Source organism: Tachypleus tridentatus, chromosome 13, assembly GCF_004210375.1.
Source record: "Tachypleus tridentatus isolate NWPU-2018 chromosome 13, ASM421037v1, whole genome shotgun sequence".
In the NCBI taxonomy this organism is placed as follows: domain Eukaryota; kingdom Metazoa; phylum Arthropoda; class Merostomata; order Xiphosura; family Limulidae; genus Tachypleus; species Tachypleus tridentatus.
The window spans coordinates 20,929,280-20,944,690 of NC_134837.1; the positions used below are offsets into that span (position 1 = coordinate 20,929,280).

The 15,411-nt window shown below is 36.9% G+C and overlaps 1 protein-coding gene across 2 annotated transcripts in view; it reads left to right on the top strand.

Moving 5' to 3' along the window:
- LOC143240139 (nicotinamide N-methyltransferase-like) overlaps window positions 1-15,411 on the top strand; it is a 425,422-nt gene that overhangs the window by 365,190 nt on the left and 44,821 nt on the right. The window contains exon 1 of one of the 2 annotated variants that reach the window (XM_076482073.1): window positions 371-564. The exons of the other annotated variant lie outside the window; for it this stretch is intronic. The gene's annotated coding sequence lies outside the window, so the exon portion shown is untranslated. Of the gene's footprint in view, window positions 1-370; window positions 565-15,411 lie in introns of those variants that run through there. 2 annotated transcript variants of the gene reach the window in all.

A 15,411-nucleotide genomic window follows, 5' to 3' on the forward strand; every position in this document is an offset into this window, starting at 1 on the left:
GGTAGGATTCAGTGATGTCGAGAAAACCCACTTGTAGAGAAACATATATAAAAACGGCTCGTTTGGGTTGAGAAAATATTTTACATAGAAGAGCAATAACGTTCTTCTGTCATCGTCAGGTTCACAAAGAAGGTTCACTTTATCATTACGAAGCTTAAGTTTTTAGGAAGAGGATAAAATATTACATAAAACGTCTGGATAGTAATCCAGAGGTGAAAAGGACAAAGGAATCTTTAGAGAAAATTTAAATTAAAGAAATGAAGACGTGCAAGTCAAAAGTAGAGTGGCCTCAGAATCTAGGCAACATCCGGGAAATATAATAGTTGTGATAAAGAGAACAACCCAAACTATAAAAGATTTGAAGTTTGTGACTGGTGTAGAACAAGCAAAACGTCATTGTGACGTGTGCAACATACATAAGTCTAGGATAGAATCACTCTATTCGCAGATTATAAACTCTAAGGTTTGGAGTTAGAGTAACTGGTATCCGTTGGTTATTTTTTAATATCGCTAGGCCTCGACTGGTTCTAGGCTATAACAAGATATTTCAGTACAGAGATAAGGGTATGTAAGTCCATTTGTATGTAAAACAGCGTCACATTCTAGTTTTAAGGCTAGGTTTAATATTGTTCTGCAATAGACACTTTTGTTTTGTTATATTTAGTAAAGAAATTAATATCTTGTTTCTTGATATAACATTGAAACAGACAGGTATTAAATTCAGCCATCTGAAGTTTACAGGAGTTTTGACCCTGTTTTAAAATTTATTTTAAAGTTTTAACGAGTATTGCGAATTTCTTGTCCTTGAGTGAAATAATTTGTGCGTATCTATTTAGAAAATACATCGATACAAGTGAGTAAGTACTTAAACTGATCCACAAAATCAGTTTGACATTCTTCATCAACCCCGGACAAAATCTACCGGTTTCTTGATAATTTATATTGTACTGGTTTTGTATGTCTGTGTATGCATTCTATCGACTTACCAGTGTTCGATTTGTTTTATCGTAAAGTGATAGTTTTATCAGATCTTTTACAGAACTAAATGAAAGCTGTATTTCACTATAACAGTCATGATGAATATGATTATAGTAAATAGATTTTGGGGAGCTTAATCTACATCAGATATTATTTACTTTATAACATGTGTGAATAGCTGACATCACCCACATTTATTCGGTTTACCATCAGTATTGTGTCTCACATCATACTATAAAGGAACTCTTGCTTATATGATACTGGAAAAACGTTTTTTAATACATAGTGTGCAACCAACACTTTTGCGAAACTTTAATTCTGTGAGCATGCAGATTTGCAATGGGGTCACGATTTTTCCGTTTTGCCTTAGTTTCTCGTTACAGAGATCTTTGTTTTCTCCATTTTCAGGGTGCTGATATGACGTCATCATACATCATACGTGGATCTAATGCACTGGTGCCACGAGAAATCGGCTAGTTATTATTAATGTATTTGTTACAACAAGCAAGATTAATTATTACTAGATTGAAACCATTCTTAAGTTAAATGGTGGCAACAGTCCCTGATGGCTGCCAATATACAAATGAACAAATAGCATAGTGATATTCTTTGATAGATACAGATTTGATTAAATTTGGTTGAATGGACGGCAATTGCTTATTGTATAACCACAACTATAGAGGGCGACTTTCGAAACGTCGTCTTCTTTACTTGTGTTTCTACAACAGGTATTTGCCATACGTTCAACAAAATTTCAACACAGTAATAATATTTTATTACAAAAATACTTCATTTAGATACAACGCTTTTGGTCTTGCTTTTCCAGCTGTTACTTGATGTTCTTGTTACATATACCACCATCTGTCGGTGTTTATCGCGAGCTCTTGTAGAATGTTCTGCGAATGATTTACAACCAGTTTATTAAATAGTTTTGGTATATACAGTACATTGTTGAAAACATAACATCTTGGAAAAACATGGGACCTATTTATCCACCTCGGTTTTTCTATTTTCTAAACCAAGCTAAAACTGTTACTATATAAACAAAAAACAATCTTAAATCCATCACTTATTATGTATTACTTATCAAGTTTTTCCTTGTATTAACTTAAAGTTACTACTTCCACAATATTTGAAAACAACCGCTTTTAAAGGCTAACCACCCTAATAGAAAAATAAGACTATCTTAGATTAAGATATCTTCCCTTGCCAAAATGTATATTTCTGTCCTCTAGTCCTACTATTCTCATTGTTAAGTACGAAATAAAACCGTGCATCAGCACAATCAATTCCCTTTACAACCTTGAACATTAAATCAGATCCACCAACTCTTATATTTCAAGAGAAAACAATTTTAGAGATTTCAACATCAACTTGTACTTAGTACGCTATGTATGTGGATTCTCCGCACGATTAATTGTAACAATAAACAGAGAAAGTTGCCATACAAGTAAAAGTAAACATATTTTTCAAAGTAATGATGTTTAGACAATAACAACGTTTGAAAGAAACACGTCGAGTAATCTGAAAGTGCAGAATAAACGAACATTTTTTCTCTTTTATAGTAATAATGTTTATAGACAGAACAACAATAACTGAAGCAAACGCTGAGAAACGAGTCACAGTACAATTAACCTGTTGATGAATAACTGAAGCTACCAAAATCAAATTATACAGAGGCATCACTTAGGACATTACTTCAGTGAAAACACCGAAGGACTTCAGTTATGTGTTTGGATTGAACAAATAGACGCTCTCGCAGTTATAAGAGATTACCTAAGCTAGGAACTAAAATTGAGGAAATGTCTCATGAATGTTGAATTAAATAAGCAGACATCAGCGAGCTTGTAAGAACATATACAAACGTAGATGTTGAACCTGAAGACCTCGATTAATGAGACAAGGCCCGGCATGGCCAGGTTTGTTAAGGCGTTCGACTCGTAATCCGAGGGTCGCGGGTTCGAATCCCGGTCGCACCAAACATGCTCTCCCTTTCAGCCATGGGGCGTTATAATGTGACGGTCAATCCCTTCCTCCAGTCTTACACTGCTAAATTAGGGACGGCTAGCGCAGATAGCCCTCGAGTAGCTTTGCGCGAAATTAAAAAACAAACAAACTAATGAGACAACGCTATAATCGGACCATTATTCTCGGGTTGTGGAGGAAATACTTTACATGTATAGAGAAGAGGTCATGTGGTCATTTAAATCAACCAAGCTGGTGTTAAAAAGATAATTAATAATTAACTGAGAACGTAGGAGTTCGTAAACAAAGTTTGACAGTTTAATGGTGTGTCGGTAAGAGTTTTTTTCATGAAACAAACTCAGAGCAATAGTAAACAGGAAACTAGCTGTTTCTTTGAGTAGGCCGATAATAACCCTTCTACTGATGTAAAAGTGCTTGGAAAATAAGCCTAGTGAGTTAGTCAGCTAAATAATTCAGACAGCTCAAATCTCAGTCAGAATCTCAAAGGAAGAACAGGAAGTTGTCTTCATACCCAAGCTCTTTGTTAGTATTATTGATGACATTATATCTTAACATCAGTCACCATGGTAAAAGAAGTAATTAATTGTCTGTAATAAACCTTAGCACGTTAGACTGTGTGTAGTTTTAAATGTTTGAAAATATAAATAAAGTGTTTTATTGGACGTCTCTTGTTCGAGTCTCTTTTGTTTGAATTGTAAAACCTTGAGCAAAGTATGAAATTAGCAATGACAAAGCAGAAATAGGTTTATAACAGGATCGAAAACATTAAACATGAAAGTTTTAATACCACAAAGTAATTCCTATTAGAAACTTAAAGAATGGGTTGTTGTTAAGGCCTCAGAGTAGAAAATTAATTTCAGATGAACAGTTTGAAAGGTTTGTTTGTTTTTGCTTTTTAAATTTCACGAAAGCTACTCGAGGGCTATCTGCGCTAGCCGTCCGTAATTTAGCAGGGTAAGACTGGAGGAAAGGCAGCTAGTCATAACCACCTACCGCCAACTCTTGGGACACTCTTTACTAACGAATAGTGGGACTGATCGTCACATTATAACGCTCCCACGGCTGAAAGGACGAGCTCGGAAGGACAATCAAGAAAGTTGGAAAAGAAGTGTGGATCGCCTTTAAATATACTATTGATATTTTTTTAGAAAACAACAAGAACCAAAATTGCAAAAATATTGACAATAACATACCGATAAAGTCAAAGAATTGGGTTGTACTATGAGCTTGAAAGTTCATTACTTACACTCATGTGTTGACTATTCCCCTGAAAATCTCGGTGCCATCAGCGATAAACAAGGGGAGAGATTCCATCAAAACATCAGGGTAATGAAGAGAAGGCATCAGGAATGGTAAAACATCAGCATGATGGCTGATTACTTCTGAGAGATTCCATCAAGACATCAGTGTAATAAAGAGAAAGGTATCAGGAATGGTAAAACATAAGCATGATGGCTGATTACTTCTGGGAGATTCCATCAAGACATCAGAGTAATGAAAAGAAGGTATCAGGAATGGTAAAACATAAGCATGATGGCTGATTACTTCTGGTCTTGAAACGAGATTCTCCAAACGCAATACATATAAAAGAAAGACCACATCACGTAGCTGTAGATGTATATTTCACAAAAAAAATTAGGATGAACGAAGATGCCCATTTATTTGACATCAATGCTCTTCTCCCATTTTCCTTAGTTCCTTTGTAGTTTTGTTAACCACCATAGTAATAAAATATGTTGATTGTGGTAAATCAAAAAGTAATTTCATCTCAGTAAGAGCTTGTTTTTTCTTCACGATTTGTAACAAATTATTATGTCATAGAAAAAATAATTATTTTCAAAATCTGAGTAATTGAATTAATGAAAATCAGCTATTAAAACCAAAACAACTATTATGAAGTTTATATTCGCGGGCCCATATACGTAATTGGTTTATGTTTGTAAAGCGTTAAGTGTGAAATACCTTCAGTGATATTTCCTGGGGTGCATATAGTGTATGCTATATTTAATAAGTTTTTTAAAGTGCCTAGCTTCTAGTATATTGTATGCTTTAAAAAAAACAACATTTTATGCAATTTCTGCTGTATGTGTTTTTAATTTGAATTTTAATGGTAAAGCGTCGGGGTGATTCGTGTGATGATGTTTAACACTTAAAAACAACTATCGTAAAGTTATTTTCATTCTCCACTGTGTTTTTTTGTTTGCTTTAGAATTTTGCGCAAAGCTACTCGAGAACTATCTGCTCTAGTCGTCCTTAATTTAGCAGTGTAAGACTAGAGGGAAGGCAACTAGTCATCATCACCCACCGCCAACTCTTAGGCTACTCTCTTACCAACGAATAGTGGGATTGACCGTCAAATTATAACGCTCCCATGACTGAAAGAGCGAGCATGTCTGGTGTGGCAGAGATTTGAACCCGTGACCCTCAGATTACGAGTCGAAAGCCTTAACCCACCTGGCCATGACGTGCCTTTCCCATTGTGAATTTTTGTCTTTGTGTATACTTTTTATGTATTAAAGGAATTATGTTTATTTATCTTAACAAATAAAAACGTCATCCTCTTATTCTTTCTTGTTGTAACTTGTAATAAAGTAACGTTTAAACAGAAAGTAGACTCAAAGTGATACTACTAATATATATACATATATAGTTTGTAGTATATACAGGACACTTTGATATTCCCTAAGTTACGACCTGAGCACTGAAGCTGCTTCCTCCTTTTGGCACAGTTTAGGAGTTTTAACGACTAAGTTTATGATAAATTCATTGTACTCAAGTATCATGCAAAACATTTTATTCACTAAATCAAACTATACTTTTTAGATGTAAATTGTTCTTTATTGATGGCAAAAAATTGAAACAACGTATAGCAAACGTAACATGATGTAATCGGGAAAGGCAAGGTTGGCCCTAGGCAGTGACGAACGGCCCGCCAGGCCAAATCCCGTTGGGTTCCCCTAGAACCTAAGTAGTGGTGCTCCTTAACTTATATAATATATAATTTACCATTTAATAACACTTAAACTCTTATTCATGAACAAAGCAGTGTCTTATATCGATTTTGAATGGACAAATAGGTGAAAAACACTATCATAAACAATGAATACATTTAGACCTATAACATACAACCGATATTTATACCCCAGTCTTGTAGGCTTTGCTTTATGTATAAAAAACATTCATAGCCTCTTGAACATGCCACATTCTATAAACCTCTAGTCTATTTTAGAATTTTGTTGATGAAATAGACGGGGTGGGGATTCATAGTGACATTTCACAGTTCTACGTATAGACCCGGATGCTTGTGTAGATCTGTCTGTCCAATTGTAACTAAATATGACTAATGACTACGTGATGTATAGATGTACATGCAAATTGCAACACTTTACTTCCCCTTTGATTATCTCATGCCTTTACGTCTTGCATAAACATCTGAGAAAAAATAATAAAATAACAACATAGTCTGAGGATGTCCTGAGTCTATTGTTTAATATTATTTTTACATATACATTTTTCTCTACAAGTGGGTTTTCTGGTCATCACTGATTACTACTAAAGTTTATTCTTCCACTATAAATATGAATTTCGTTACATTATTATTGGTTTTAATGAAGTAATAACAGTAGCTTAGTTTGTCTTTTATTCATGTTTATTGTAGGCCTACCAGACAAAGAAACGTTAAAATTGTCAACTGCAATAACTTCCACAGGAATCGGTTTTCTGTCAAACTTACAGATCCTCATGTCGTATAATGACATTATAATTTACTGTAACAAACTAAACTTACAATTATTATGTTAGGAATAATAATGCTCTTGTGCCTAGCGAACTTCACCACGAAATATTTCATGATATGTGATTACTTTGACAACAATAGTGGGACTGAGTAGCATATCTCCAGTTTATTATTATTATTATATTATCAACAGTTTGTGTGTGAATAATCATGTTGCATGTCAGATGGCCAGTAGAATGTTGTACGCTTGTTAGATGGGTCATAATCTTTGGAATTTTGAAACCATCTCTCGAGGAAATCAATTAGCGCAAAACAGAGTCTATATAATTTGACTGTCACGTTATAATGTCCTCACGTCTGAAAGGCGAGCACGTTTGGCGTGACTGGGATGCGAACCCGCGAACCTCAGATTACGAGTCGCACGCCTTAACATGCTTGGCCACGCCGGGCCTGGCGTTTTGCACGCATGTGGCGACGGCGAATTTTGTGTAACATAAGCAAAATTTGTTGGTGACATTCAGCGAAATTTAATATGTACACTAAGCCAGCTTACTCTTATAAGATTGATGTGTAACGTATTTCTACATGATAATATTACAAATTTGTTTTAATAAGACACAAAGACACTACTGCAAATATTTGTTTATTTGATAGAGACAACAATAAAATCACTTACCACACTGGACATTTGAAACTAATCAAGACGTTACTTAAACAACTGACTTTAAGGAACTCTTCAAAATACGCGACCTGTTCATTCATGTAAAACAACAATGCAACAGCTGCGTCACACGTGGCAACTCCAAACAGCGGTAAGAAATTCGACACAAACACTAGAGTAGAAGGATTTGAGGAAAGTGGAAGCTTTGACGGTGTGAACATATTTTCTAAACCGTCAAGTCACGATATACATAGCAATCTCTTTGCCTAAAACCTATAAGCGAATGTATATCTGTAAAAGGCAGTTGAGAGAAAGTTGGGAACAGAGGCCTAGCATGACCTAGCGCGTTAAGGCGTGCGCTTCGCAACATGAGGGTCGCGGGTTCGCGCCCGAGTCGCGCCGAATATGCTCGCCCTCCCAGCCGTGGGGGCGTTATAATGTAACGATCAATCCCACTATTCGCTGCTAAAAGAGTGGCCCAAGAGTTGGCGGTGGGTGGTGATGATTAGCTGCCTTCCCTCTAGTCTTACACTGCTAAATTAGGGACGGCTAGCACAGATAGCCCTCGAATAACTTTGTGCGAAATTCCAAAAAACAAACAAACAAGTTGGGAACAAAATACACTGACGAGAATTAAGCTGATAGGTGAAACACGTTGGAAAAGAAACTCACGTGGATTATCAGCTGTGATAGGGACATCCCAAAAACCATTAAAAACTGTTTTCGTCATAGTTTCTTCCTTCAAACTTGCTACCTTTTGCCGTGTATGTTATATCTTTGCCTTCTGCGTGCAATAACATTGGCTGTAATAATAACACTACGTAACACAATTTTTACTTTTTCTTGTTCCTGGGCAGAAAGTGTTATTTCCTAATTGTTTATGCCTAAAGTAAATGGAAAAGACCTATTTTTCTTTTCAAGCTTTCCTTTTGTGACCTGGATAATGAAATTTTCAAATGCGCCCATTCCAGGTAGATTCAGTGGTGAGTAGCTGATAGAGAACTTTCTCGAACTTAAAAGAATTTTTAAGAACTTTCTAGAATGTTGTAGAACTTACAAGAATTTTCTAGAATGTTGTAAAACTTACGATAATTTTTCCGTGATAAAGAGAAAAAAACCCACTTGTAGAGAAAAATATATATGTAAAAACGGCTGGTATGGGTTGATAATTTTTTTATGTAGAGGAGCGAACAACGTTTCGACCTTCTTCAGTCATTGTCAGGTTCACGTAATCATAAAAACACCCAAGTACTAAATAAAGAAACAAACCTAAACAAATGCAAAATTAAAGAAGCCTTATTTATACAACAACTCAAGCCCAAAATAAACCAATACAAAGCAACACCTTTATACCTATATTAATAAATATAATTAAACATCTAAGCACGCCCTCTACATTCCTACACTAAATTACACAACCGCCTTCAAACACGTGGTCAGCTATTGGTCAGTTACCTCTTTCTTTCTTTGTGAACCTGACGATGACCGAAGAAGGTCGAAACGTTAGCTCCTCTACATAAAAAAAAAATTCTCAACCCATACCAGCCGTTTTTACATATATATTTTTCTCTACAAGTGGATTTCTCTCTTTATCACGGAAAAGTGATCTGTGACAGCATCTGCTAAAATGTGTGAAGCCTACAAGGCATATTTCAGCATGTCCGTCGGGGATCAAAACAAACCCTGGGCACCTCTTCATTGATAGCTCATCCAGAATCCTCAAAGCTGTGCTGCTCCATAACGGGAATAAGTATCCGTCTCTTCCCCTGGCTCATCTGGTGCACCTCAAAGAGGAACACAATATCGTCAAGACCTTGCTAGAAGTCTTGAAGTATGATGACTATGGCTGGGAGGTTATCGAAGACAAAATGGTGGCATTTCTGATGGGTCTCCAAGGATGCTTTACCAAGTTTCCTTGTTATCTCTGCCTTTGGGACAAGAGGGAAACAGCAGCGCACTACAACAGGAAGCACTGGCCACAACGGACCGAGTTCTCTGTGGAGAGGCACAATGTCAAGTGTGAGCCACAAGTGGACCTCCAGTAGGTGTTGTTCCCACCGTTGCACGTAAAATTTGGTCTTGCGAAACAGTTTGTCACAGCTCTTGATAAGAAGTCTGCAGCCTTCAAGTACCTTCGAGACTTCTTCCCTAAGCTGTCTGAAGCGAAGGTTAAACCTGGTGTCTTCGTTGGACCACAAATAAAGAAGATCCTGGGAGTGCAAAGAATTCCACAAGAAGTTCAGTAGGAATGAAAAAAAAAGCTTGGGGCAGTTTGTCGCAGTGGTGTGGGGCTTCTTGGGCAATCACAAGATTGAAAATTACGTGAAACTGGTTAAGGCTCTGGTGAAGAACTACGGCAAAATGGGCTGCAGAATGTTCCTGAAAGTCCATATCCTTGATGCTTATCTTGATAAATTCAAGGATAACATGGGAACATACTCAGAGGAGCAAGGCGAGCGTTTCCATCAAGATATACTGGACTTTGAACGCCGCTACCAAGTAGCGTATGACGAAACACGATAGGAAACTATAGTTGGGGGCTGATACGTGAAAGTGATTTACATTACAGTCGCAAATCTCAAAAAATTACTCACTTCTAAACATTTTTATTCATTTCTGTATAACTTTAGTATAAATACATGTAAATCTTGACTCATATGTTGCTTATTCAGACCTTATGTAAATGAAAATGTGCAAATTTGTCCGTTTTTACATAGAAAATAAGTTAATTTATAACAGGGGCGTAGATCCTGGGGGGATGGGGGTATATATCCCCCTTCATTTTAGGTGGAGGGTATGGTGCATACAATCATCCCCCCCCCCTACAGTATGGTCTGTTGAATTGTGTTATTGCATCATAGGTCTACAAATTGTGTGTTTGTTCTTGTGATTCTCGTGTTCGTATCAATGGAATTACATAATTAGGCCTAGATGTAGGCTTTTTCAGTAACCGAAATGTACATCTTTAATACAGGCGTGCTTCTAAGCTTTTCGATCTTAGCGACAGTTCGTAAGTATCAGTCATTAGGCCTAAGTATACATGCAAGGCTTGCAAGCACTATCACAGAATCTACTTACGTCTTTTACGTAATGTAAGATTAAGTAAAATTTTCATCACAACAGATTGAACAGAGCATGAAATTCAAAAATATTACTCCCAAGCGTAAACTCCTGTGATCTAGATCTGGCAGGCCATTTGTAGCTTGTAGCTGCATCAATCTTATTTGTATATTGTGCGGTTTTCCTACGCCATTTGTTCTTATGCATGTCTAGCCGGTTTTATTGTCGAACACCTTACTCTCCTTAGCTGTCGAAGCCGCTGACCATAGTGTACGTTTAGTGTACAGTTCACGACAAGTTGGAGCCGCTTGATCCAGACGCGCCCTACATCACCCCCCTCCGCTCCCTTTAGTCTGAGCCTCGATTTTACAATAGGGCTTATTAGACCTGTGTTTGTGGCCCTCATTAATCCAGGAAAGTTCAGATTATCACCGCCCTCTAATAAAGTGCTGGTGCTTTATGGTAAAAGAACAATATATTCTCTTATTATAGATGGTGAAAATATTGTATTTTCTTGTATAATTAGAACACAAAAGGAGCGATTTCAACGGCCTGAAGCCTCTACTCGAATTGTATTGTTAGTTTTTGTTTAGATGTTTTTATTTAATAGACGTGCTTATAGACATTATATCACAACGTGTTTGCCTTTTGATGAGCTTTAACAGGAATATAATATATTTGTGATTGTTTAAGTATTTTTTAAGAAACTTGCAATTACTTGTGTTGTAACTAGCACACATTATTGTCCCAGCGATGCCCAGGCGGTCAGTCGGCTTAGTAATCAATGTGAGGTTCGCGCGTTCGACTTAAATACATTGTACAGTTCAGTCCTACTTCCATTCTGTTCTATCTTCGTTCGTTGTTCGTTAGAGTTTTTCAATAAAGATTGTATTTTAGCTTGTTGAGTCGTCTGGAAAACAGATTCCAATTATGACAAGCAAGCGTCTGAAACTTTCCGATATTAGACAGTTCTGCAAGCCAGTTACTAGTAGTACTACAAGTGACAATGCAGATGCAGATAATTCAACAACCTCAAGCAAAGGAATAGAAACTTGCCATACAGAGGAAATACCATGTTCATCAGAGGACGAGTCTGAAAATGCTCGTGCAACTATTGCACATCATGAACCACCAGATAGTTGTGAAACAAGTTTGTGCAGTAATGAAAAATCTGACACTCCACAGATACAGTGTGGAAAACCATATCATCCAGAGGCACAAATAATACCACGACAGAAAGCAAAATCTCAAAATATTAACTCCCAGGGCAAGTGGTTTGATGAGTTTTCATGGCTACACTTCGACAATCAGACTCAAAAAGTCATATGCTTTCATTGTGCCAAGGAGAAAAATAGAGGCCTTTTTACAGGGAAATTAGAGAGGCCAGTGGAGTATACCTTCATATCCCCGGTTTTGCAACTGAAAAGGGCAAAACAGAAATTCAACGAACACCAATACTCCTCTCAACACAGATTCGCCATATCTCCAGAAGGTTCACTTGATGTAACTCCAGTGACTGTCCAGCTACATGATGGAAAAAAGAAGCAGCAGGAAGAATGCAAAAGAAGTCTAGCCAAAATATTCAGAAGTTTACGTTTCTTACTGCGTCAATGTTTAGCATTACGTGGAGATACTGATATGGAGGAGAACTTCCTACAGTTAATGAAGCTCCTGGAAGAGGAAGATCCTGAGTTGACGGCCTACTTGTAAAGAAAACCACATTCACATCACCCCAAGCTCAGAATGAAATAATGGAGATGTTCAGCCATCAGATACTGAGGAACATAGCACACGAAGTGTAGCAAAGTAAAATCTTTGCATTAATGGTTGATGTCACCAAGTTGTTACAGGTGCCGAACAGGAAGCAATATGTGTACGATACGTAGATGAGAATCTTGACGTCCATGAGACATTTCTTGGTTTGTACAGTGTTTCCAATACAACTGGTGAAACAATATCCTCGACTATACTTGATGTACTGACTAGACTCAATTTACCACTGTCAGGAGTAAGAGCACAAACTTATGATGGAGCCGCTAACACGAGTGGTGCGTACAGTGGATGCCAGGCAAAAATAAAAGAAAAGCAACCGTCAGCTTTGTTTTTTCACTGCGGAACACACAAGGCTAATTTAATAATGCAACATGCAGTTGTAGCTTGTGAATGTGTTCGAGATTCTATCCAGTGGGTACATGAACTTGGTGTCTTGCTTCAGAGGTCAGACAAATACAAGACAATCTTTGAACACATTGTATGGTCAGACAGCCACAATGGTCCAATTAAATACATCCGCCCACTGTGTCCAACACGCTGGTTGTGCCGCCTATCTGCAATTACAGTGACATTGTTGATACTTTGTCTGAATTAGCAAATGGAAAATCAGATGTAGCAGTGAAAGCACGAGGTCTGCTGGATAGATTTCACAAAGGAAAGACAGTTTTAGGATTGTTGATAGCTTAGCATCCATTAGCTGCATTCAAGTTACTAAACCGTTCATTCCAAGCAAAATCAGCGACAGTATCTGGCATGATTGAAGCATCTGCAATGACAGTTGAGCAATTGCGGGTACTGCGAACAGAGGAAAATTACAATAAGATATTTGATGAAGCTGAGAATAAGGTAACTTCCATAGATCTGGTGCGTATTGAACTACCACGCATTCACAGATCCCCCAGAAGGATCACAGGTGATGGCTCAGCACACCATTCTGCAACAGCTAGAGATTACTACAGAAGCCAATATTTTGAATTTATGGACACAGTCATAGAACATCTGACCACTAGATTCAATGCAGACAACCATGACTTGAGGCAATATCTGGCACTTGAGAACATGATCACATCTGGCAAGATTGACAACTCGGTTATAAACTTCTATCCAGAAATCTCTGCATAACGGCTCGAGTTTCAGTTGCCTATGTTCAAAGGAACAACAAAAGCAGTATATCTGAAACGTGCGAAGGATGTTTACTGTAAAATGCATGAAACAAACCAGCAGATGTTTAGTGAAGTGTTTCGTCTCATAAAAATTTTGCTTGTATGTCCAGTATCCAGCTGCGAATGTGAACGCAGCTTTTCTGCATTAAGACGTTGGAGACGTGGTTAGGGTCAACTATGTCTCAGTGTCGCCTCAACCATGTGGCAGTTTTTCACACTCACAAAGATGAGGTCGACAAGATAAATATAGAAGAGCTTATGAAAGAATTCATAAACTGATCATCACAAAGGAGGTATACGTTTGGGAACATGTAGAGTAGAGGACTAAATGAATCTTACTTCAATAAAAAGTATGAATAATTATGTGCTACATTGTATTGATGTGTAATTTTCAAGAGTTCGCAAAGACATTTTAATTATTTTTATCAAACAACATGAACAGTTTTTCAGTAAATATAAACTTATCAAGGGTAATTACTAATTTTATTAATATTTGAAAACATAATTCATGCAATGAAAGTTATTAGTAACCTTGTCAATTATAATGGCCATCTTTTATACTGTGCAGTGTGCAGGAATAAATTCATGTGACAGTTAATTTGTGACACATTTGTCTTTATTTTATTAACATTTTGAAAACTGTACACAACACCTCACTTATACAAACCTGCATGGAAACCTCGAAGTATCGTGGCAACAAGATTACTCTGTGATTGCATGTTTACAGCTTTCAGGTTCACGTAACCAGAGATTACCAATTTGCAAATTGAACAGTCCACATAAATGGTTGCAAAAATCATCCCCTCCATCGGGTGTAAAAAATCTACGCCCCTGATTTATAAATTTCATTATCCCGGTCACAAAAGTAAAATGGCCATTTTCTGTACTTTTTCAACATAAGCAACTAAGCAATATCACGTACTATTCCAGAACAATATTACAGTATATTTATGGAAAAAAGAAAATTACAATCAAGCAATTATCGTGTGCCTTCAGAATGAAAATTTCAAATGTTAAAGTTAACAATTTGACAACTGAGATAAGTACGTATGTATATACTTTTATATATTCCCCGTCACACCAAACTCGCTAGCCCTTTCAGCCGTGTGGGGCGTTATTATGTATCAATCAATCCCACTATTCGTTGGTAAAATGTAAGCCCAAGAGTTGACGGTGGGTGGCGATGACTAGTTGCCTTCCTTCTAGTCTTACACTGCTAAATTTAAGACAGCTAGCACATGTAGCTTTACGCGAAATTCAAAACAAGCAAACAAACTTTCATATATAGAGAGAGAAAGAGCGCAATGAACCATTGTATGTTATACCATTGCACTTTACATTTTGCAAATGTTCAAGGTAAGTTTCAACAGCATTGTAAAACATGTCACTCTAATGTCTAATTGAATCTCCTTTTCTTAGCGATTTTTTTCCCTACCTAAAAATAACATTTTATACTATTATCATATAATAATTTATTCGGGGATGGATGGACAAGGCCACTGAGAAATTTTATGAGCTGCAAAGAAGGACTAATGTCTGAGCCTTCGATTCTCGTAAAACTTTACTGCTGCCTCTTAAACAATGAAAGAAAGTAGCCACTATACGATGCCAGCTCCCTAGTGGCACAGGAGTAAGTCTAAAGGCTTATAACGCTAAACATCGAGTTTCAATATCTGTGCTATTGGGAAGTACTATTGCATGGGGAAATTCGAGCAATTGCACTAAAACATAACGGTTCATGATGAGAGCAGGATGTGGAAACAAACAGTTAAAGTACAACATACTGCAACATTTATGTTTTTGTTTAGTTTTAAAATTACGCATTACCTTTTCGTGTGTTTTATAAGTTTCTAGTTTACTAACTTATTGTCTTGAATTTAAACTATGATTGATAGTTTAAGGCCCTATAATAGTAGCAGTGGTAGTCAAAAGCGACACTGTACTTTATTTGTTGATTGGGAATACCAAGGTATTTTACCAAAATGTCATCACCTCCTACTGTTGTCCCTATAAGAACTAGATACAACTACAGACCTTCAGTGTAAAAGATTCTC